This window comes from Pinus tabuliformis, chromosome 9 (assembly GCF_031772625.1).
Source record: "Pinus tabuliformis cultivar Carrire ecotype Pingquan chromosome 9, CPIR1, whole genome shotgun sequence".
NCBI lineage: Eukaryota > Viridiplantae > Streptophyta > Pinopsida > Pinales > Pinaceae > Pinus > Pinus tabuliformis.
Genome location: NC_142307.1, coordinates 436,895,451 through 436,921,655, shown reverse-complemented (window position 1 = coordinate 436,921,655; position 26,205 = coordinate 436,895,451). Strand labels below are relative to the sequence as shown.

At 35.0% G+C, this 26,205-nt stretch overlaps 1 pseudogene; it reads right to left on the bottom strand.

The window, feature by feature from the left end:
- The window catches only part of LOC149149041 (serine hydroxymethyltransferase, mitochondrial pseudogene), a 96,894-nt pseudogene extending 70,757 nt beyond the window's left edge, over positions 1-26,137 (bottom strand).
- Between the last annotated feature and the right edge of the window lie 68 nt (positions 26,138-26,205).

Below are 26,205 nucleotides of genomic sequence, written 5' to 3'. Positions count from 1 at the left end.
TATCTTTCCTGGTTTCCCTGCAATACCCCTTAATTCAACTTCCTTTCCTTCCACAGAAAATTTCATGAAAAGTTCTTGAAAATTAAAAGCTATTGTACCCAAGGATTGTAGCCATTGGACTCCTAGTACAACATCAGCACCTCCCATTGGAATGGAAAGCATTGGGCTAGTCAATACATATTCTCCCATGGATAGCTTGATATTATGGCACTTTCCAGAACAATTTATTGTTCCTCCATTTGCAATCATCACTTGACACTCTGGTGCTGGATATAGGAAGCAATTCAATTCTTTTGCTACCCTACAATGAATAAAATTGTGGGTGCTTCCTGAATCAATCAACACTATTACCTTTTTCTTCTTGATTTGTCCTTCTATCTTGATGGTTTGAGGAGTGGTAATTCCCGCCAATGCATTACAAGATATGGTCGGATTTATTTGTTCTTCATCTAGGCTTTGTTCCTGGAATATATCCTCTTCTTTTGACCTTTCTTGCTCCTTTTCTTCTTCCTCTTCACAATCTATGTAGAATAATTTCTTCTCAGCACACTTATGACCTTTTGTGTATTTGCTATCACAATTGTAACAAAGCCCTTTTGCTCTTTTTTCTTCCAATTGTTGTGGTGTCAACCTTGTAGGTTGTGGAAGACTATGGGCAACAACACTTCCGTCTTTATAGTTGTGAATGGTATGCTTCCTAGTTGCCATAATTTTGCTTTCCATTTTTCTTGCTAACCTGAATGCCTTCTCTAATGAATCAGGTTCCCAAAGGCGCACATCATGTTGGATATTATCCTTTAAAGACCCTATGAACACATCAATCCTATGCTCCTCTGGAATATCTTTTACCCTTATGTTCAATTTTTGGAACTCCTCAATGTGCTCCATTATTGAACCCTTTTGTTTGAGACTTATCAATTGGCTAAAAAAAGTGTTGCTTTTTGTATCCTCATAATGTGCTATCAATTCTTCCGTAAAAATTGCCCAAGTGATAAATTGTTTACGAGAACAAAGCCATTGATACCATACAAACTGATTTGGTTCCAAATATAAAGTTGCCATACGTACCTTTTGTGTGTTTTGCACATTATTGAGATCGAAGAATTGCTCCATCTGTAATATCCATGTGGCGGGATCCTTGCCATCAAACTTCCTCATATCGATTTTTGGAACATGGTGAGTCTTCGATCCAACATTAGAGTCTATGGAATCATGATTAACATTTCTTTTTTTCTCATCATGAGTTTCCTTTAGTACTCTTTCACCCTTAGTGACCATTTCTTGTAGAAACTTATTCATATTTATCTTCAATTCTTCCATCTTATCATCCATGCCATCAATTTTAGCGTCCACACCATTCACCTTAGCTTCCATGCCATCCATCTTAGCTTCTACGCCTTTCTTTAAACAGTCCATCTTAGCTTCTACACCTTTCTTTAAACCATCCATCTTAGCTTCTACATCTTTCTTTAAACTGTCCATCTTAGATTCTGTTCCTTTTTGTGCAAGGGACAGTTGTTGCACTTGGTCTTGTAATTTTGATATATCATGTTGCATTTCTTCCTCTTCTTCATGAGTCATGCTAGAGCTTTCAGGTTCCTTACTAGGTGTTTGCATTTTCTTTCCTCGGGGCATCAGTTACCGATAATAATGCTCTACTATGCCCTTTGAATTCCTTCAAAATAAATTTTCAAACCAAGCTTAAGCAAAAATTTAAAAAAATCTACACACCTTTTTTCACTTTGTAGGAGCTTGATATTGCCTCTGATGTATCTCTGTACTTTCCAATCATCTAGTTCTGAAATTGTGACCTGTAGTATCTCTTTGTGTCCTCTTTCCAATGCCACCAGTCTGATCCAAATTGGATTCTCCAAGAAAGAGTTATGCACAATCTCCCAAGATGACTTGATTATAGACCTTTCCAAAAGAGTGAACTTGTATGAAGTGCCACGTGTACAATTTTCTACCTTTGTTTCTGAAAATGATATACAAGAAACTACAGTCCGTCCTCTTTCTGTACCTTCTTACTAAATTTCAATCCGATCCCCAGAGAGAAAGTTATGACGATTTTCCCTAGGTCACCTGTTTTGAATGTAATTCAGGAGTCTGCAAAAAGACCAACTTCCTCAGAGCATATCTCCGCAAATATCACGCAAAAAGATCTGAAATTCGGACCCAAGGTTCAGCGCGATTTCTTCTCAAATGGGTTTTTTTTGCGACTTCTGAAACGTCACAGAAAAAAAGTTATAGCGAAAATTCCACGATGACCTGTTTGGAGCAGCGAAACCCTAGAATCCAAAGCTCCGATACCAAATGTTATGAAACCAGCTCAAGAAAAGATAGAAAAGAAAGATCAACGCCTTAGAATTCAGCCTCTTCGAGGGGGAAACCTCCTTTAAATTACATAAATGAACAATTCTTGGATGATACAAATGACAAAACCTCCTTTCTATATATAGGAGTCTAAGGAGTCACAATATAATCCAGCCGACCTAACAATAATAATATAAAGCCACAAAAATAACAATAGAGGGATTCTATGGGGCACAGAAATAACAATATGGGGGTAATAGGGGCACAACAATATAAATAAGGGGTATAACTAAAATAGTAATGGGGTAATCACTAGTATTATAGGGACCCAACAGAACATGTCTTACATTTTCATTATATATGTCAAGGGCTAAAATATTAATTATGAAGATCAACCATAGCTAAACATTCAACACTCCCTCCTATATAGGAAGGTATTCATAATGACTATATATATGTTCTCATGTTGACAAATTTATATAAAAAACTATAATAATTCATCATTAGCAACATTCCATTTACCATAATCGTGGACAAAAACTCTAGCACATGATAAATCATCAATGTCAATAAGTTACCATAATTATGGCTGGTACCTTTGACCTATGGTGCATCTCACCTTAGTCCTAGTTGGTACTCCTAACACATGGTACATCATTAGCATCAAATAGCCATCATTATTCTGGTCAACGCCTGTGACTCGTGGTATACTGACTAGTCCCGATTCACCATCTTCTTGGTCAAACTCTTAGACTCATGGTGAAACCCTAGGGACACACTCAATTGATTTGAGTAATATAGTCCCAAATCCAAAGGCCTCATTCTAGACCATGATGATAAATAAGATCACTCAACCTATCTTGAGAGTAATCTTAGCCTGGTGCTAAAAGGTACCCACTCAACTCAGTGATTTTGGGAATCTAGGACCATTCTTCCTAATCTAGTCAACATACATGACATAGGAATAATGATTTTCCTTTGTTAGACTATTCTCCCTAATCCAGTCATATTTGATATAGGGAGAATGTATGTCCCTAATGCAATCTCATCAACACTCCCTCTCATTAAGGGAAGCATTCTCAACAAGTCCAATCTTGTCCCTAAAGTATATCAACTTTTCTCTACACAAAGGCTTTGTAAGAATACTAATTTTCTATTGATTAGTATAGATATAATAGAGCTTTACTTATCCCTTCTACACCATCTCATGAATGAAGTGGTACTTAATATCAATGTTCTTCGATTGGTCATGGAAAACCAAATTTTCTATAAGCTTCACACAAATTTGATTATCGCAATATATCATAGTTGATTCCAACTCTTGATTAAATAGTCCTATGAGTAACTTTTGAATTCACATTGCTTCACTCTATGAAATCATAACATAGCCTATACTAAATAAACCTTCAGATGTACTCTTTCTATCTTTCACACTCCCTACCCAATCTAAATCTATATATCCCTGCAATCGTATATCACCATTTGAGAAATATCTCAAACCATAATTAATTGTACCACATAAATACCTCATTACATGCTTTGCTACAATCTAATGATCATGTCTCGATTCCACCTGGAACTGGCTTAGAGTGTTCACTACAAAGAAAATTCCTAGCCTAGTATCAACCAAATACATCAAAGAGCTAATCGAATTATGATACATGGGTGGATCTACCAAATCTGATTCAAAGTCTATCAACATTCTCAAATGAGTCACCATGGGAGTTTCCATAGATTAACAATCCCTCATTCCAAAATTCTACAATATCTTGATAATATACTTTCCTTTCCTTGACCAAGGAATATTTCATCAGGCTTCTACCAAACCTCTATTCCCAAATAGTAGTGCATCAATCCAAGATCCTTAATATCAAATTTAGTATCCAACTCCTCTTACAATGAATAATGAGAGAATATATACATGTCAAAAACAAACCATCAACATACAACAATTAAATCATAGGTTCATTTTTCACAACCTTGATATTCAGGTTTGTATCAACATCAATTTCGAAAAAAAAAGTCTTCTTAAGTAGCCATCAATTCAAGAATACCAAGCTCTAGGTGTCTGCTTATGTCCTTACAATGTTTTCTTCAATCTGCAAAGGTGATCTCTTTTCCATGATCCTCAAAACCTTGAGGTTGTTCTTTGTACACTTCTTCCTCAATCACACCATTGAGAAAATTAGTATTTACAACCATCTTATGTAAATTCCAACCCATTGAAACAACAATATAAATAATAGATATAATACTGGTGTATATAGAAACTAGAGTAAAAGTCTCATCGTAATCCTCTCTCTCTTTCTAAGAGAGTCCTCTAATGATAAATATTGCCTTGTACTTGTCAATACTACCATCCACTACGTGCTTAATCTTATATATCCATTTGGAGTTCACAACTAACTTCACCTCAGGTCTAGGCACAATACCCCATACATCATTCTTGGTAATAGACTGGTATTATTCCATCATCACATCCTTCCAAACTTGTTTGGTAGCTACCTCTTCATATATGGAAGGTTTAAAATCGATGAGATTAGTCATCAATGTTGCATATCCTAAATACCTCTTCAATCTCTCACTTTCCCTAAAGGTTCCATGTGGTGTTGCATGCCCTTCTACTTCCTGCAAGGTAGATCTAAGTTAATATGGCCTATTTTAGGAACAACTAGATCCATTGGTTTTCTAGACCCTTCTAGCTCATCCTAATAATCTACTAGATCTTTTGAAGAATTGGATGGACATGAACCCTCTACCTTGGGCACTTCATGTTCTTCATCAACATCAGAGTCAATGAGAAATTATTTAGACTTCCAATAGGAAAGAGTCTCATCGAAGGTAACATCTTTACTGACATTCAACTTGTCACTATCTTGGAATATAGATTCTTTAGGCCTTTGATGATTCACTATATCCAACAAATATTCCTTTCTTTCATAAAGGCTCTAGTTTCTTCCTCTTATCTTTGAGTACATGAATATAAACTTGACAACCAAAGATCTTCAAATGTCCAAACTTTGGTTTCTATTTAGTGAATGCTTCTTCAAGAGTCTTACCTCCAAGATTCGATGAGGACTCTATTTTGAATATAGATTGTTTTCATGGATATTCACTCCATATAACATGGGAAATTCTTGATCATCCATCATTTCCTTAACATATTCTTCAATGGTTATGTTATTCCTTTTAGTAACTCCATTTTTTTGTGGATTGTAAGGGACTATCAACTCCATCTCAATCTCAACTTCTTTACAAATTGCAACAAGTTCCTAGGAAGTGTATTCTCCTCCATATTTTATGTTAGAATCTTGATTTTATTTCATATAAAGATTTCAACTTCAACCTTGAATTCTTGGAACTTGTTGACTTCATCCTTAGTTTCCATAAAGTAAATCCATGTCTTTCAAATTAAATAATTAATAAAAGTTACATAGTATAGAATCCTCCAAGATATTTCATTGGCATTGGTTTGCATACATCAGAATGAACTAGATCCAAGATTTCCTTGTACCTACTTTCACTACTTGGAAAATGCTTATTGACATTCTTCTGAAGCATACAACCTTTACATACTCCTTCATGCTCCATCTATAATCCTAGAACACCTAAAACCATTTGATTTAAAGTTGGAAAAGATCTATAGTGAAGATGAGCATATATTCTATGCCATAGTTCACAAGGATTGATGTCATTATGCACTAATTTTTGAGCGTATTGTTTCTAGTGTCTATATAAAATTCTTTCACGAACTCCAATTACTCTAGCAGAGTTTATACTTGACCCATTTGGCCATACAAGGAACTTTTCATCAAAAAATGCTAATCTATCTCCTTTATCTTACAAACATGAAATTTAAATAAAATTCTTTTTCAAACCTATTACATATAGTATGTTTCTAAGATGGACATTTTCACCTTATTCTAGCTCAATGGATGCTTTCCCAATGCATTTTAGTACATAATTATTTTTATCTCCAAGTGCTTCCTTTTGAGATAATATGCTTTCCATTAGACTAGTGAGATTTTCATGATCTATTGTCATGTGTCTTGAGGAAATACTATCTACTAGCCACGAATCATCGGTATCTGCAAAAGAACATGTAAGAGCAGAAAAATAGAAGAAATATTTGTCACCTAAGTCTTCATTCTTGGGTTTCTTTGGATGTTCATCAATATCAATTGTGGTAGCATGACACTTTCCCTTTTCATTTCTATCATTTGATCCTTTAGGACATTGGTTTTTAAAATGACCATATTTGTGACAACGATAGCATTGAATCTTTGACATATCTTTCTTTCCTTGAGGAGTGCGTCTTCTACCTTCATTTATTCTTTGGAAACCAAACTTCTTTCTTCCTTAAGCCTTCTTGGAATGTGCTACAAATTCTTGAGAGTCACCTTATTCATATCTCTAAATTCTTCCTTTTGATATAAGTCTAGATTCTTCTTGAGTACATGAGATCCATAGTTATTCAAAAGTTGGAAAATCCTTCTTTCTACATATAGTAGATGAAAATGAATCCCATGAGTCAGGAAAACAATTAATTGTTGTAGTCCCACTTCTTTATCAGGAATGATTTCATCAATTTCTTGAAGTTAATCTCTTAGTTAAGATATCTTAATGAAATATGGAGCTATAGTATCATTTCTTGATATTTTAATGTCTCGAAGCTCATTCTGCAAACTTATTTCTTGACCAATTTTGTTGATGGTGTATAATCCAACTAGGGCATCATACATATTCATTGAAGTGTTAATATTTGCGACATATAGAATCAAATAATTTATTATCAAATCTACAATACTACTTCTTCTTGTAATTTCTTCCTTCTCATATTTAGTTGTGATCACTTCCTTCTCATATTTATCTTTCCCTTCATCATATGAAGGTTTAGCAACCTTATCCTTCACAATATCCAAGCCATGATTCTTTGCAATTATGAGGTAAATCCTTGTCTTCCAAGCCCTAAAATTTGTAGCTCTTTCTATCTTGTTCTCTGACTTCATAGAGGAACCCATGGATATAGATAGACAATTAAATTGTATATGTAGGAATCTCTAAAATCATTTCCTTTCACATGTCTCTTCAATTGTGATCTTAATGTCCTTTCCTTCACCAAATCTCTGATATCATGTTGATTTTTCAAGTGCAATAGATACAAGCACTAATTTATAAAATACTGATAATTACTTCTAATGATGTAGATATTATTTTAGCAATTTAGTTTATCATTTAGAAATTACACTTTAGAAATTCAATCATAAACGCATAAGGACAATTGATATCACAATGCATAAATACAACACAATATTTACCCTAGGAAAACCCACTTGGGAGAAAAGCCCAACAAGCTTTTTCTTAGAGAAATTCATTATTTCAACAAGAGATACACCTACTTATACTAGTCAAAATGATGGTCAAACAGACCAATAATACAATGGTCAAACCTGGTCAAATTTCCCTTTAGTCAAGCCCAATAACTTTGACCCTATCTAATATCCATAAGACAAATCTTAGCCTCCCAAAATCTTCCTAAAAACTCGACTCTCTTGCATAGAATAATTTGTCGATAATTTTAGACATGTTTCAAAAACATTTGACTTGCTACCTAGAATATGCCTAAAAAGTCACATGTGTGAAGTCAAGGACAAAGAGAGAAATGTTAGAAATGAATTCATATTTATTTTTCCTTCTTCATTCTTCTTCTTGTTTTCTTGGATTCCCATAATATATCATGTCTTCTATGTGATTGAAGTGTGCATTTTGGATTAGGTCAAATGCCTTATTTATAGTGTTATGCCTATGTTAAATGGGTGTCTCTTCACTAGAGCCAACTTGACTTGAAGGAGGGTCAACTTGACTATTTTGGAGCCAAAAAATCAAAAATAAAAATTCAAAATTTTCTCTTTTGGAACTGACATGAAGAACACATCTTATATTAGTCATTTAAAGGGATAAATAATAAAGATGGCATGAATAACATGTCTTATATTTCATTATATATTTAAAGGGTTAAAATATTAATTATGAAGATCAACCATAGCTACAAAAATTCAAATCCCTTTATCTCAACATCGAAAGGTCTAATATTATTACTTCTTCCAAAAGTAAGGGTTTGAATAAAAGAGGGTCACAACAAGAAAAAAAACGATATATATGGAAGTGGACAATGTTATTGTCCTAGTCTATCTAGCATCACATCTGGATGATAGTCAGAAGTTAATCAAAGAGATGTTTGCAAAAGAGCTAGTTATTTTTGAAGAATTGTCATTCACCTTGCATAGAACCCATTATAACAGACAGTAGAAAAATAAAATTTTAGAAGGTGCATGTAAACAATAAAATATTTACTAAAAATGGAAGTCACAACTTGACGTCTCAAAAATATGACCTATTAGACTCCTAAAGTTAGACATGACTAAAGGGAATGCACTTGCTCACAAGACGTTGAAAATATGAGGTTAAAAATAAAGATAATTGAATTGCAGGAAGCTCTTTGTCCAAAACCTCTATTTATGCCCCATTTATGTATTCAAGAACCTGAAGCTACAATAGATATCACCCCCATTACACCCCAAAAAGTTAATAAAACGGGAAAATTGATAAATAGTATCAAATCCTATGTCATAGTAAATATTAATAGGCAACTAGGAATAATTGAGGAAGCATGGGAAATTTATTTACACTTGAGAACTTGTCTCGGAGAATTGCTCCATTTTTTGAATATGTGAAGAAGTATTTGGAGCATGATTGGTAATTCATCGAAAATAATTTAACAAATTTTATTAATGAAATCAATACTCTTAGTGATCTGTAGAAGAACCAACAATATTTTCCATCAAGAAATAGAATCAAGAAAATGAATGTAGGTTGGCATGTAATGTATTTAATTAATGGAAAGACCTGTGAGCGATTTTGAAACCGACGTTTCGGACTAGCAAGGTGAGTCCATCATCAGGGTAATGAGATCTGCATTTTGAGAAGAGAGAGTCAAGAGAATGAGAACCTATTAATAGAAGGATGGATAGCTTAACCTAGGTTTGGAGAGGTCGGCTTGATTTTCATCAATTTATTAATAACTGGAATAAATAAATTTTAATTTTTTTTTTTTTTTTTAAATAAATTTAAGACTATATTAAAAGTAATTTTTTTTATTTAACTGGATTAATTAGACCTAAATTAAAAATAAAATTAATTTAAATTAAATTTCAAATAAAAACAATTTAATTGGTTAATTAATTAATTAATTAAATTAATTTTCAAATCTAGTTTAATTAATAAATTTAAAACTATATTGATTAATCAATTAATTAATTTTAAATTAAGCTTAATTAATAAATTTAAAACTTCTCTCTTTTTTTTTTTTAATTCACTTAAAGTAATTTGGCCTCATTTAAAAGTAAAATTGGTTTAAACTAAAATGATTAAATAAATTTTAATTATGTTTTAAATTATTTACTTTAATTAAAAAAAAAAATTTAAAACTGTATTAAAAGTAAAATTTTCTTAACTAGATTAATTTGACCTAAATTAAAAATAAAATTAATTTAACCTAAATTAAATTAAATCAATTTAATTGATTAATTAATTAATTAAATTAATTTTAAATTTATTTAATTTTAAATTTATTTTAATTAATAAATTTTAAACTATATTAATTAATAAATTAATTAATATTTAGATTGAGTTTAATTAATAAATTTTAAAACTTTTTATACGATTAAATTAATTTGGCCTAAAATAAAAAATAGTTTGAACTAAATTTGAAATAAAATCAATTTAATTAATTAATTAAATAAATTATTTTAAATTATTTTAAATTTTGATTAATTAATTAATAGAATTTAGTTATTTATATTAAAAGTAAAATTTTTTAACTAGATTAATTTGACCTAAATTAAAAAATAAAATTAATTTAACCTAAATTTAAATTAAATCAATTTAATTGATTAATTAATTAATTAAATAAATTATTTTAAATAAATTTACATTTTGATTAGTTAATTAATAGAATTTAGTTATTAATTTATGTAATTATATATATATATATATATATATATATATATATATATATATATATATATATATATATATCTATATATATATATATATATATATATATATATATATATATATATATTAATTTATTTACTTTCTTGACCTGCAAATGATGCCTTAAGGGAGAATTTGTATAAGTTACAGTTACTTTATTTTGTTTAACAAGGGTTTCCAGGTATTACTTAGTTTAAGACCATCATCCCTATTCAAATTATTCGAAGATTTTTCAATTTCTATAGCCTCTTTAATGGTTAAATTTTTAGAAGATGTTTTTTCTAAATGTTCTAGTATTGGTAACCATAGGAGAAACAATTTCTTCAAGGCTATAAAAGTTGTCAATGAATTACAAAGGAATAAAATTATTAGAGATTCTATGTTTATTCCAAAGAACATGTTGCAAAAATAGTTTACAATTATTGAAGCATCATGGGATAATGATTTCAACAACTTGACTAATTTTCCAGATGAGATCAAGAAGTAGCTAGTTATATTTTTCAATGACAATGACGAATAACTAACAAATTCTAAAAAAGTATATTCAGATGCAAAAGACAAATGGGATGAAATATATGTGCTGAGAGTAAAGAAAGGCGTACCCATCCCATAGTTGGTATAGATTGAATATTGGCATAGAAAATCCTTAAACAAAATTGTTGATCCTAAATAATTTCCTTAGCGATTATATTCATAGACATTTGAATACAAATTTATTATCTAATAATAGTGTCTTCCAAGGAGAGAGAGAGAGAGAATTAATTCTACTGGTCATCCTCCTATAATTTTATGAATGCCCTTTATCTTATCAATTCCCTTTATTTATTCCCAAAATTTGATCTTCTAGCTTTATGATTTGTATTTATGTTTGCAAATGTGAAACCCCTGGTATGTTTTCCCCCTTATTTTTATAATGAAATAATACTATGAATTATAAATGAATGTATATATTTTTATGTAATGGCCAAAAGAGTGGCAGTACAGATCCATGACCTAAGAGGGAAGAGGAAAGATAAACCTAGGTGGGCTTAGCTAGCACCTTTAATTAATTTTATAGTGAAAATAACAAGAAAAATAAGATGAAGAGTCCAAGAGGAACATGAAGAGTCACCCATGATAAATTATAAAAAGGAAATTGTACAACAATGCTGGGATTGGAATTACCTCTTTAGGAAGCACATGAGAAGTGCTCGAATTACCTACAAAGTGGAGGGAATGAAATTCCCTGGGAAGCTAAAATTTAGGTTGGAAGATCTCAAGAAAATTATGAGGAAAATGGGTATGATTGTTTGCCAAGAATTGGCTGATAAAACACTCAGGGTGCTTGCTAAAGAGTTGATAAGCCACCTTCTTTTATAAGTAATCCCCGTCCTCTTTGAGTTGGGTACAACCTCTTAGTGAAAACTAGTGAAGAAATTCCCATTAGATCATGGATCTGACTTCGGGGTGGCTATTGCATGTAATTTTTATTGCAGTGAGTCTAATGTTGGGTGGAAAATTGAAGTCTCGCCTTCAATTTGGCCATTGGATTTACTGTATCTACATGTATTGAGCTTAGAATTGTTAAAGGATTGTGCTTGTGGAATTTTATTGTATGACTACGAAAAATATTGCATGGTTGTAGAATGTTGGTGCATGTAGTTGTAAGCTAAAGCCCTGGAATTTTACTATGTTGCATGTAAATTTTATGTATATGTCGAATAAGATGATGCAATTATTGTGATATGTTGAGGAATTGATTTCTTGGATGTTTGAGGAATGTTGATTTCCTGCAAGACTCTTGGGGAATTGAATAGATTCTTGTATGCATTCATGAGCTTATTTTATGTTTATTATCAATCCAAAATACTTGTAGATATCTAGACTATTATGGGCCTAAAATAGCTACACTAAGATTAAGTATGAATGGAGAGACATCTTCTATCGTATTTATTTTATAGCTAAAAGATTGGATAGTGAGCCTTGTTTTATCATTTCTAAGCTCAAGATGGATAGTGTCATTGTGTTTATAAATCATATACATGTATATGCGTGTATGCATGTGTGTGTGTGTAGGATGGGACAAAGCCATTGCAAGCTTAGGGTAGATAGCCAAATATATATTAGATATGTTATATCAATATATGTATATGTATGTATTGAACACGTTGTGTCAAGCCCTATAAAATCTCATGAATGATAGAAAGATATATAATATATGTATATAAGGTTGGATTGGTCCAAGGCTCAAATAAGCTCGTTAAGAGCAGCGTATTGCGTATATGAATGGTGTCATACCCAAGCATTGGGAGAAGAGGATTCTCAAACATACACATATAAATGTGTTGTGAGGGCTGGAAAATTGTGCTCTATAGGAGTAAATTGGCCTAAACCTTACATGATATGTGACCAGGCGCCACACCCAAGGGCAGAGGAGAAGGAGGAAATCAGAGTCATAGGATGTCGAGGGGGTATTAGTTTTCCACACAATCCTAGAGGTATTTCTTGAGATATTTCAAATGGAGGCATCGTCAAATCCCACAAGGATTTATTTGTCAAGATGACATGGCACACGGTGGGGTAAGTTGCCTAGCATTCGGTGAAACCTGGTAAAGGACCCCATATATTTGATAATGTTATATATTCATCTAACCAAGTAATGAAGGATATGGTGGGACTCAGGACCAACATGACAGTCGTTGTGGTCCATGAGTGACGTGTAAACACCTGATAAGTCAAGTGAAGGTTGATGTCAGTGCAACGTGGTGGCCTAGGTAGGACATGTCACCCCAGCAGTAAAGTTGGGTGATGTCACCCGGATATTTATTCCCTGAAAATATCCTATCGTTTTGGGTACAAAAGTCCCAAGATTTTATTTTCAGGAGGATGTGGCATGGGGGGCTAGTGTTTATGTTGTGTTCAAACAGGGAGGAGCCTCACCACCTTTCCACTCTACACTATAGATTTTAAAAGGAGGTTAGGTCACCTTGATTATTTCAACACATTGCAAATGGAAAAGGCATGGAGGAGGTGGAAGTGGTTTAGACAAGCGTGTGGCCATAGAAAATGGTGATGGGATGTGTGGAGGAGGGGTCAATGAAGGGTCCACATAAACCTGATGCCTCTACCCCAATTAGTTCCATATGTGTGTGTGTGTGTGTGAACAATGGCACCTAACATAAACACGTCAACAACTAGCATAATGTGACCTAGCATGATCGGGTTGCCAGTTTCCATGCAAGCTATGACTTGGGTAGCCATATGTGCACCATGTGGAGATCTTGTGGGTGCCATGTGGTAGGTCTAATGATGTGGCAAGCCTTGATAAGATAGTCTTTTAATTGGCCATATCTTTTTATCCATGAGTCAGATTAGAGAAACTTTTATATCATTGGAAAGGACTCGATAAGAAGAATGTAACAATATCATCCATTTCAAGTTTTGAGGTAGTTGAAGAAAAATAAAAAAAATTCAGACCCCATTTCCATAATTGGATTTTGGAGGTTGGTTCATCAGAGTAATTGTATCCTTCTACCATTAGTAGGGGCTAGGGATAGTAAGGGGTGTGTTACAAAGTGGTATCATGGCTTCCAGGTTCAACACTTGGACTAGATGGGCTCTCATACAAGAAATTAAGGTATAGTGTTTGTGACTCTATTGGAGAGTCAAGTGTTTTGGTAATTGCATGTTGTAGGTGTTGGCTATATCACTACGATCATGGCTTGTATATTGATTATTTGCATGTGCAAAGTGAATTCAGTTGTAATGATACAATGGTTTCTTGTAGGTCCTATGATGCATTTTGTAAATGTGAAATATTATAAGAATGATAGATACATGTGGTTTCCTAACTGACCCCTTTTAGGTTTCAAATGCCATGATTATTGACCCTAATAAGAAGGTAAATTTCTTATAAAATGTTTAAATGTTGATCTAAAATGGTAATGATGGTCTTGATGAGGATGGTTATAATTATGTTGTTGATCTAGATTAAAGATTGAATTCTAAAGTATATGAAGACATGATGGTAACATGTTTATATGAGTATATGTATTATAAATTTAAAAAACAATTTTATCAATATGATTAAAATTGTGTCCTGGTTTGAGACATGTGACTGATAACAATTTTAAGGGTGTGTGAACAACTACATGGTAATGTGCTTGGCTTAGGATGGTAAGATAACAACTAGTGTGATTATTATATTTCATTAGAAAACTAATAAATGAGTGTATGTGGAAACATATAAAGATTCAGTGGCAATAAAAATAATCATGTATCATGGCATAGTGCACCAGGTATAAATGGTTGGAAATTACCTGAGCAAAACAATGTCAATAGAAACAACTGAAAATGTTGGAATAAGAGAAAGGCAAAGAAAGAAAATGAAGGAATTTTTGTCAAATAATCCCTTTGGCCAATGCCTACTTTGAATAAATATAGGTATTTCTATGAACTCTGATTTTAATTGACATATGTTAGTATATGCTATGTCCATGACTAAGTGGATAGTAGTATTACAACAAAGTGGGTTGCTTTGGTCCATGGGGATAATGGACAACAATCTGGTAGCCATAAAAATGGCTCAAAGGAGGTTATGTTGACCTTGACTCTACTGACATATGAAAATGCATTTTCATGATCATGTTGGTGTATATGTATAAATTCCATTTTGTATAGCATGGTTATTTCCATGAGGATGATAAAACACCCAAGGTGCTTGATTTTAGGATGATAAACAACTCTTAGAGTGGTTCCCAATCGATAAACCATGGGTAATAAAAGCACTGTGTGATTGGGTATGAAAACAAAGTTTCTATTTTCCATAATTAGGTATTGAAACAAAGTTATTTAATGGGTTCCAAGTTACATGGAACACTTTTGGGAAAGAGTACATGAATGGCTCATTGTTGATATTTATGTTATATTTATGCTACTGATAATGGTGGTGAGCTAGAGTGAAAAATGGCAGGGATGAAACATGATAGAATATGAAAAACATTGATGAGAACATGAAGAGTTGAATGAATTGTTGAATATTGTAACAACAAAAATATCAATTGATAGTATTGATGATGGAAACATGGTAAAAAGGTGAAAGAAAGGAATTGGGTGAGAATTCCTTTAGTTGATTTTGGAAACTACTATTTTCAAATTAATGCATGCTTTGCATGAATACCAGGAGGTTTTCTAAACCTTAAACAATCATTGGAATGTGAATGTTCTTAGAACACCGAGGACAATGTTCCATTTAAGGGGGTGGGTTATGTGACACCCCTAGTATGCTTTGCCTTTGATTTTTGTAACGAAATAATACTTTGAATTATAAATGAATATATATATATATATATATATATATATATATATATATATATATATATATATATATATATATATATATATATATATATATATATATATATATATATAGATATAGAGAGAGAGAGAGAGAGAGAGAGAGAGAGAGAGAGATCTAATAGCCTAAAGAGTGGGACCACAAATCCATGATCTAAGAGGCAAGAGGAAAGATAAACCTAGGTGGGGTTAGTTAGCACCTTAAATTAATTTTATGGTGAAAATAATAAGAAAAGGAAGAGGAAGAGTCCAAGAGGACATGAAGAGGAAACCATTAGAAATTATAAAAAGGAAATTGCACAACAATGTTTGGGTTGGAATTTCCTCTTGGGGAAGCACATGAGAAGTGTTGGAAAGACCTACAAAGCATAGGGAATTTCACTAGGAAGCTAAATTGTAGCTTGGATAAGATGAAGAAAATTTTCAATAAATTGGGAAAGAGTGCTTGCCAAGAATTGGTTGAGAAACCACTCAGGGAGCTTGCTAAAGAGATTATATACCACTTGATTTTATAAGTAATATTTTTCCTCTTTGATTTGGGTATGACCTCTTGCTGAAAACTATTTAAAAAGTTCCCCGTAGATTGTGGACCTGGCTTGGGGGTGACTACTGCAATTAATTCTAACTGCAGTGACTCTAAGGTTGGGTGGAAAATCAAAGTTCCACCTTCAGATTGGTCATTGGCTTTATTGTATCTACATGTATTTAACTTAGAAATGTGAAATTGTTAGGCCCCTATACTACTAGTGTAACCCCTTATTGTTATTAGTACAACCCTGTTATTATATTTTTGTGCCCATGTAGTCCCCATATTGTTATTATTGTGCCCTTACATTATTATTGTTATATCGGCTCTGATTATATTATGACCCCTTAGACTCCTATATATAGAAAGGAGGTCTTCTCATTTGTATCATCAAAGAATTGTTCATTTATGTAATGTAAAGGAGGTTTCCCCCTCGAATAGGTTGAATTCTAAGGCATTCATCTATCTTTTCTATATTTTTGTGAGTTGGTTTCATAACATTTGGTATCAAAGCTTTGAATTCTAGGGTTTCACTGCTCCAAACAGGTCATCGTGGCATTTACATTATAACTTTTTTCTACGACATTTCAGATGCTAAAAAAAACCCATTTGGACCTAAATTGTTTTGAACCGCAGGTGCAAATTTCAGACCTTTTCGCGCTATACTTGTGGAGACATGATCTACGGAAGTTGGCATTTTTGCAGACTCCTGAATTACATTCCAAACAGGTGACTTGTGGAAAATAGTCATAACTTTTGTTTTGAGCATCAGATTGAAATTTCATAAGAAGTTATAGAAAGAGGATGGGCTGTAGTTTCCTATGTATATTTTTCAGATCCTAGGGTCGAAACAGTGACATGTGACACTTCCTACAAGTTCGCTCTTCTGAAAAGGTCTATAATCAGGTCATCTTGGGAGATTGTGCATAACTCTACCTTGGAGAATCTAAATTCAATCAGACTCATGGCATTGGAAAGAGGACACAGAGGGCTACTATAGGTCACAATTTCAGATCTAGAAGAGCCGAAATTACAAATTTTTAGTCGTTTCAAGATCAAGCTCCTAAAATCAAGAAAAGGCGATATGAGGAAGTTTGATGGCAAGGATCTGGTAAATTGGATACTACAGATGAGAAATATTTAAATCTACATGAGGTGCAATTATTACAAAAGGTACATATTGCATCTTCATATTTAGAACCAAATCAATTTTTATGGTATAAATGGATTTTTTCTCATAAACCACTTGTTACGTGGTCAATTTTCATGGAGGAAATGATAGCACATTATGAGGATATAAAGAGAAACTCCTTCTTTAGCCAATTGATAAATCTCAAACAAAAGGGTTCAATGGAAGAAAACATTGAGGACTTTCAAAAATTGAATAGAAGGGTAAATTATATTCCAGAGAAGCAAAGGATTGATGTCTTCACAGGGACTTTAAACGATAACATTCAACATGAGGTTCGTTTTTGGGAACCCGATTCATTGGAGGAGGCATTCGAGTTGGCAAGAAAAATTGAAATGGAAATTATGGCAACAAGGAAGTCTACCCTAAAAACTATAAAGAAGGAAGTTTTGTTTCTCCTAGCCTTCCACAACCTACAAGGGTTACACCACAACAATTGGAAGGAAAAAGAAAAAAGGGCCTTTGTTATAATTGTGATAAAAAATACATTAAAGGTCATAAGTGTGCTGAGAAGAAATTATTTTACATTGATTGTAGAGAGGAGGAAAAAAAGGATCAAGAAATGTCAAAAGAAGAGTATATACACTAGGAACCAAGCCCAGAGAAAGAAGAAATGAATCCGACCATATCTTGTAAAGCATTGGAAAGAATTACTACTCCTCAAACTATTAAGATAGAAGGATATATCAAGAAGAAAAAGGTTCAAGAAGTGAAATATCACATTGAGAAAGAATAAATGAATCCAACCATATCTTGTAATGCATTGGCCAGAATTACCACTCCTCAAACTATCAAGATAGAAGGACATATCAAGAAGAAAAATGTTCAAAAAGTGAAAAATCACATCGAGCATCAAGAAATGAATCTGAGCATATCTTGTAAAGCCTTGGAAGAAATTACCACTCCTCAAAATCTAAAGATAGAGGGCATATCAAGAAGGAAAAGGTTCAAGCAGTGAAATATCACATCGAGCATCAACAACAAGTTCTCCAACTTTTAAAGGATAAAGCCACTTTGGTGCAGAATCGAATGAAACAATAGGGAGATCAACATCACAGTGAAAAATGTTTTGATGTAGTTGATTGGGTAATTTTACGACTACATCTCAAGCAAGCTATTTATGAGAAGGAAATGTTGGCAATACTACATGCACTTAAGAAATGGCGACCTTACCCAATGGGAGGACACTTTAAGGTAAAAATGGATCATGATAGTCTTAAATACCTTTTAGAACAAATATTATCTTTAGAAGAACAGAAAAAATAGGTCACAAATATGTTGGATTATGACTTTAACATCATCTATAGAAAATGGAAGAAAAAGTTTGTTGCAGATGCACTCTCAAGAAAGGATGAGGATGTGTAAGCATTGTTTTGTTCTATTTCTATTATCCAACCAGATTGGATAAATGAAGCAAGGGATGAATGGAAGAAGGATGAAGAAGTGTGGCCACTCATTCAAAAGTTACAGAAGATCCCAATTCAAACAATATTGCCAGAAATTGAAGAGGAAGGAAAAATCATATTGGAACCTCGAGTAGTCACAGAATCAAGAACCCAACAACTACAAAATCAACCACTTTTAGAGTATCTCATCAAGTGGAAGAACTTACCCACTGAAGATGTCACATGGGAGGACAAGAATTTTATACAGAAGCATCAAGAACTACTCAAGTGTTGAGGACAACACTTTTTGAAGGAGAGGGGCACGTTAGTCCCCTATACTACTAGTGTAACCCCTTATTATTATTAGTACAACCCTGTTATTATATTGTTGTACCCATGTAGTCCCCATATTTTTATTATTGTGCCCCATAGAAGCCCACTATTGTTATTATTGTGCCCTTACATTATTATTTTTATGTCAGCTCTGATTATATTATGACCCCTTAGACTCCTATATATAGAAAGGATGTCTTGTCATTTGTATCATCAAAGAATTGTTCATTTATGTAATGTAAAGTAGGTTGCCCCCTTGAAGAGGCTGAATTCTAAGGCATTCATCTTTCTTTTATATCTTTTTGTGAGTTGGTTTCATAATAGAAATTGAGGCCTATTCTTGTGGAATTTAATTGTATGAATCTGAGAAATATTGCATGGTTGTAGAATATTGGTGGATGCAGATGTAAGCTAAATCTGTGGAATTTTACTATGTTGCTTGTAAATTTTATGTATATGTTGGATAAGTTGATTGAATGATTTTAATATGATGTGGAATTGATTTCCTACACATTTATGGAATGTCAATTTCTTGTAAGACTATTGGGTAATTGAATATATTCTTGTATGCATTCATGAGCTTATTCCCTGCCTTTTATCAATCCAAGAGACTTCTACTTCTCTGGACTATTATGGGCCTAAAATTGTTCCATTAATCTTAAGAATGAATGGAGAGATAGATATTTGTCGTATTGTTGGGCGTGGGATCCCCCCAAGGCAAGTTTTGGGGCTTAAAGCCCAAGTTTTGACTAAGTCTGATGTAAAGACTCCACGATTTGTGGGCGTGGAGCACGAAGTTGTAATTAAGTCATAGGGTTGTCTGCCCTTACTTTTGTAAATGTAGTGTCAGCTTGAGAGTTCTACCCATGGTCTGCGGACCATGGGATTGTATAAATAGAGCGAGGCTCTGAGTGTAAACAAATGATAATCATGAGAGAATCAATCCATGAAGCATTGAGTAAAAGTGTAGAGTCGTGTCTTTGGGTCGTAAAGTAGGAGAAGGCTCTACAGCTAAGTGCGCAGAGGCCTAGTAGTCCGCAGCTGAGTGCGTGGACCCCTACAACTAAGTGTGTGGGGAAGTTTGAGTCTATAACCAATTGAAGCATTAATAAAGAGAAGTTCTACCATATTTCTAGGTATATTTTCTTGTTTTATGCATTGAAGTATATTGGGTATGAATTGCAATTTTACTATTTGTTTACTGCACAAACTTATATGAATATGCTAAGAAAGTGAATATAATATAAGGTATCTGTTTACACAATGATAACTAACTGTTATAAGAAGATAAGTAAGATCCGTGGTGTGACTTGGGGAAATAGCACAGATCGTTGCTTTAGTAGTGCGAAGCTCCTCAGCCCCTGCTTAGGGTTGCACAAAGTCAAGCATACCAGGGCATGACAGCCTCATAGGTCAAGAAAGTGCGAGAAGTAACTTGCACAAAGATAATCACAGTTGGACTAAATCAACCCCTCAAACATCTGAAGGGTGTGGAAGCTTGGTTCCAACATCCCCCCATACTACTTCGGGTGAGACCTCAATCTACACTCCATGGGCTATTGCCGAAAGGGATAGTAGTACAGGGATTTGTTTGGCTAATTAACTCTGAACCTAGATCAGGCCCTAACAAGCCAACAAATGGTTCCATTGTCGAGACCGGAATCTGCATAGAGATGTCTGATGTCATATCATCGGAATCCAACTAAGAAAGAAATTGAATATTGGTTGGATAGGAAAATCCACGAGTTCGCGGTGTAGGAGAATAGGAATCCATGACTATCATAGGAAGAGTGGTTAAACTGTTGCCTGTACATAGAAATCCATGAAATTTTCTTCGCATCTTTCCCTAGTGAGTTGTATGAGTGGATTGCGAAGCTAGCAGATAGACAAGGAAGGTGGAAACTCGATAATCCTAATGTGTGGACTCCAGATTTGGTACGCAGATTAGAAGTATTGGAGGATAATATCATGCACGTTGTTGATCACTGGCTCGATTGGATTATAGGAGGATTCATTACTAAGTTTGCGGTAGATACTTCAATCAACTATAGTGAGGCAGAGCAACACTTTCTCAAAGGACCGCGAGGTAAGTATGTTAAGTCTCTGATTAAAATGCTACTATGTGACAAGTGGATTATGTGAATACATTGATGTTCGGGGATATGCGAAGTGGGATAATTTACAGAAACGAAGGTAGTGCAGAACTAGAAACTAGCCCTTTGATTTCACGTCCATGAGGGGATGAGGAAGAGCTCGCGAAGGTCTCACCAAGAAGTGCGATCAATTTGATAAGGCTGAGGATTCTGCACATACCACCCTCACCCACACCACCACCAGCTTCACTGCCTTCACCCCCATAATCGCCCATACCACCTCCACCACCACCGCAAGTAAATATGGCAAGCGTGATAAAGTTGTCAATGCTCAAGGGAGTAGGAAATGAAGATCCATACCAATTTTGGTTTGTGATAAAAGCTGTATGGGAAGCGCTGGGAGTTACAGACGACAATATAAAGAAAGTAATGTTGGTCAATGCTCTGTAGGATCACGTGTTGACCTGGTATATTAAGCATTCTAATGACAATCCAAATGCAGGGATCGTGGATTTCCAAATTGAACAGATAATTTACTAGGCCAAAGTCAGAGGCACAGTCGATCATCAAGTTCAAGGAGATCACAATGCTACCAGGCGAGACTCCTTGGGAGTTGGATCAGAGACTGAAGTGCACAATTCATGAAGCCAATATGACTTTGACAGATGAACAGCACCGCAAATGGTTTGTAGCATCACTAATGTCGGATTTGAGGAATGCGTTGTCACAATAGAGGTTAACAACTCAAGCAGAGGCCTTGTAGATCGTGATGAGGCTGCATGAGATCCCGATATAGGATCCTAACCTGGGAGTTCAGCAGATCCACGTGCAGATGAAAAACTTATGCCTTGAGATGCAGAGTCTAAAATAGGACTGGACAGCTCGCCCAAAAGTACGCTAAGAAGTATGGTGCATAAAGTGCAAGGGTTAGGGACATGACAAGGACCACTGACCGGTTTTCGCGAATTACCTCATGGGAGGACGGTTGATGCCGTTAAGACCGAAGGCACAAGCAGGACCTAGAGTGGTGCCTGCTTTATGGTGAGCGATTTATCAAATAGGAGGAAAGCATGTTACGGACAACTGTCATCTATTGTAGAAGTACATGTAGAATTCGCAACAACTATTCTATAATTTATCTAGATCAGTGGGACATGATGAGCATACCTATATAAGCTATGAGATAATGATGGATAGGACTCCCACCTACAGAGTTTAGGCCAAAATGTGGCCCCTTGACCAGAATGTAAGAATGGCACAAACCGGATTTCAGGGGCGCAGACGAGGCCGAGGTGGAGGAGGAGCAGGAAGAGGTCGCAGACAGCTGATATGTTACAATTGCGGGGGGGCAGGACATTATGCCCATGATTTTACAAATCCAACATGTTTATCATGTCTATATTTTACCTTGTTTGATGATGAAATGGAGGATTGTCCCACACTGATAGCTAGGTTGTGCGACAAGGGAGCACTCCAACCTCCCCTGACTCAAAACCTGTAAATGATGAGGTCTAAGCTGCATGAGGAAGACCCAAATGTGAAAATTTTTCTCCAAAGTGGAATTATGATAGGAGATGATAAAGGCAAACAACCAAAAGATAGTACTTGGGTTCGCAAGGCTCCGACAAAAGAACCAGAGTTTGATTTGGAGCGTGCTAAGGAAACCTTCATGGAAGCCAGGAAGAGCTTTGTTGATGCCTCCACTTCAAGAAGCAAAGACAGACTGGAGCCAAAACTGCACCATCAATGCTAATGAGATTCCTAGAAACATGCATGAGGCTATTATGTGATAGTAAGGTTGTAAAGGGATTGTAGGAACTCATTAATAGATGCGTTGGGACTGCGCCAAGAGAACCGGGCATAGTTCAGAAGATTGAAAAGCATACGACAAGGACGTGAAGAGAAATGAGGTTGACCGCACATATTGGAGAATATGAGATGGACCAAGTCATTCTGGACCTAGGATCAGACACAAACATTCTACTGAAGCAGACATGGTAGTGCATGGGAAGGCCTATGTTGTAATGGTCTCCTATCTAGCTGCGAATGGCGAACCAACAAAACATCATACCGATGGGGAGATTGTAGGGAATCACCATGGATATTGAAGGGGCAAGCGCGCTAGCAAACTTTGAAGTGATAAAGATTGTTGATGACAACAATCCCTACCCCGCACTCTTAGGAATCGATTGGACCACTGACATGAACAAGGTGATAAATCTAAAGAAGCACTAAGATGATTTTTAAGAAAAATTCCCTATGCGTAGTTGTACCTTTGGACCCTATTGAGGGATCGTGCTACACTGAGCCAGTGCGTGACTATGAAAGTGACGATGACTTAGACTGCATATACAAGATAACCACGTGAGAGCAAGACTGGGTAAATCCCATTGCAGATGGATGGATCTCATGGGAGTGCGAAAGCTCATGTACATCAGATTCTGACAAGGAGATAGAACGATGGCAGAACCGGTTACACGAGGTAACCACACTGAACTGTAACATGATGACAAGATCTTTGCACTATGTATCGATGGAAGTTGTTATCACAAAATCGTGTACTAAGGGCTGCTACTTAGCAAGATCTCATGAAACTGTTTCAGACCAGGCTTTAGACTAAGGTTTAGCCTCCTTAGTCAGAGAGGGCTCTCTCACAGATTTTTGATATGCATTAAGGGCAAGAAAAGATGGCTAACTCTTTAAACAACACATGAAAAATAAGATGGTTGGACAAATATCAAATTAGTCTTCATTGGGCTTATGGAGTCTCACACATTTAGTAAACAAAAGCACAGTCATTTCATGGAAGTCAAGGCTCTTTGCATCAGATGTTCAAACATACTTTACATAAACCACAGCTTGCCAAGCATACAGGAAGTCAGAGCATTAAACATGAATTCTGAGTGATTATGCTGTAACAAGGCTGTAAAAGAACATTAAGAGAATAAACCACCATCACATTTGAACAATATAATCCATTGAGAATCTTGAGAAGAAACAACAGTTGTTTTACTATTACTGTAATAAGTCTTTTACATTGGCCCAAATAAAACTCTGTTTTTGTATAAAATCTCCAACCCTGTTTACATCAGAGTTTCTCCTATATATAGGAAAACCAAAACTAAACTACCTTGAGTCTCCTCAACAAGCATGAGGGGAGAGCTCGATGGTCTATCATTAATTACCTTATCTATATCTAAACAAACTTATTAAATACAAAGGTATTGTGCTGTAAATACATAGAGTCCTAATCAAACTAAAACACTAATTCCATTCTCCTCGTAACATGATTCTTCTTGGATCCTTGACAGCTGTCCTCCTTCAGTTAGGCTGAGATGGTTGAGCTAAAGATGCAATAAACCAGCTAACCTTGGATGCTTGAAAGCGCTGATGGCTCATTAATTGACCAAAAGATGTGCTCTGTTTTTACGGTCTCTGTCTCCCAACATTCTCCGAAAATGTAGCAGCATGTTCCCAAATCTTTAATAACTCAAAGTATTGAACGCTGCTACCAAATACCATGTCTCCAGATGAGCTGTAGGTTGTATTGATGTACAGGTGTCTCTCTTCTAACATTCCCGGTCAAACTGTTTATTCTGCATTGAAAACATCACCTACAGCAGTTTCGTAGCGCGCTACGAAACTGCTGTGTGATTTAAAAGCACAGTCTTCCTCACTGGTTTCTGCTAACACTGTGCTTATGGCTGCACTTTTTCCAACAGTGGCATCCAATGAGACTTGTAACACATCAGGAGGCCACTCCATCCCTCTTACTTTATCAACAACTTGAATTGCATGCTGAACTTGTGGTATTGCCAAACCAATGCTGGTAACATATAGCTGAGGGTAGGCACTAAAACTTGGTAAAGAAAAAGTATTGTCTTCTTCAGCTAACATCCAGATTGCCATTCTAAATACATCTTTGATCCTTTGCCGAACTTTTAATATCAGAACCTTATAAACAACTTCATAACCTTTTTCACTTTGACACTTAGCAAAATGAGCACAATTACTGAGAACCTGCCCTTGATATGCTTTATACTCTGAGGTAGTTGCCTGTTTAAGAGCAACAGCTAAGCCAGTTATGGTATGATTGTGAGGACCACCTTGAAGACCAAGAAACACAGTTGCATTAATCTTTTTCTCATAATCATACTTAACCTCTTGCCCCTGCTTGTTAATTTCTTTGATGCCCTTTCTATAAAATATCATTGCACCACGAGGACCACGGAGTGACTTGTGTGTAGTAGTGGTCACTACATCTGCAAACTCAAAAGGAGATGGAACTACACCAGCTGCAACAAATCCACTTATGTGTGCCATGTCCGCCAACAACACAGCTTTTTGCTTGTCACAAACCTTGCGCATCTGAGCATAGTCATAATGGCGTGCATAAGCACTAGCACCAGCAATCATAAGTTTAGGCCTGAATGGGACTGCACTTTTCTCCAGCTGGACATAATCAATATAGCCTGTAGATTAATCCAATCTATAAGGCATTGTTTCAAAAAAAATTGAAACTGCTGAGATCTTTTTAGTATCGGTCTGGTAACCATGAGACAGATGACCACCATGTGGAAGATCAAGTGCCATGATACGATCATGGGGCTTCAACAAAGCAGTGTAAACTTGAAAATTAGCCGGAGAGCTTGACAAGGGTTGTACATTAACTCCCCATTTATCTGGATCCAAACCAAATGCTTCCAATGCTCTTTTCTGACATAACGACTCTGCCATGTCAATGAATTCATTTCCTCCATAGTATCTTGCACCAGGATAGCCTTCACTGTATTTATTGGTCATGACTGATCCTACAGCCTGCATGACTGATAATGAAGTAAATTTCTCTGAAGGGATAAGTTCAATACCCTTCCATTATCGATTTTTTCAAGTTCTATGATATTCACAATCTCAGGATCGACCTCCTCCAGTGGAGCATTCAGCTGCTTTGGACAAGTGACATGGGACTTTTGTTTT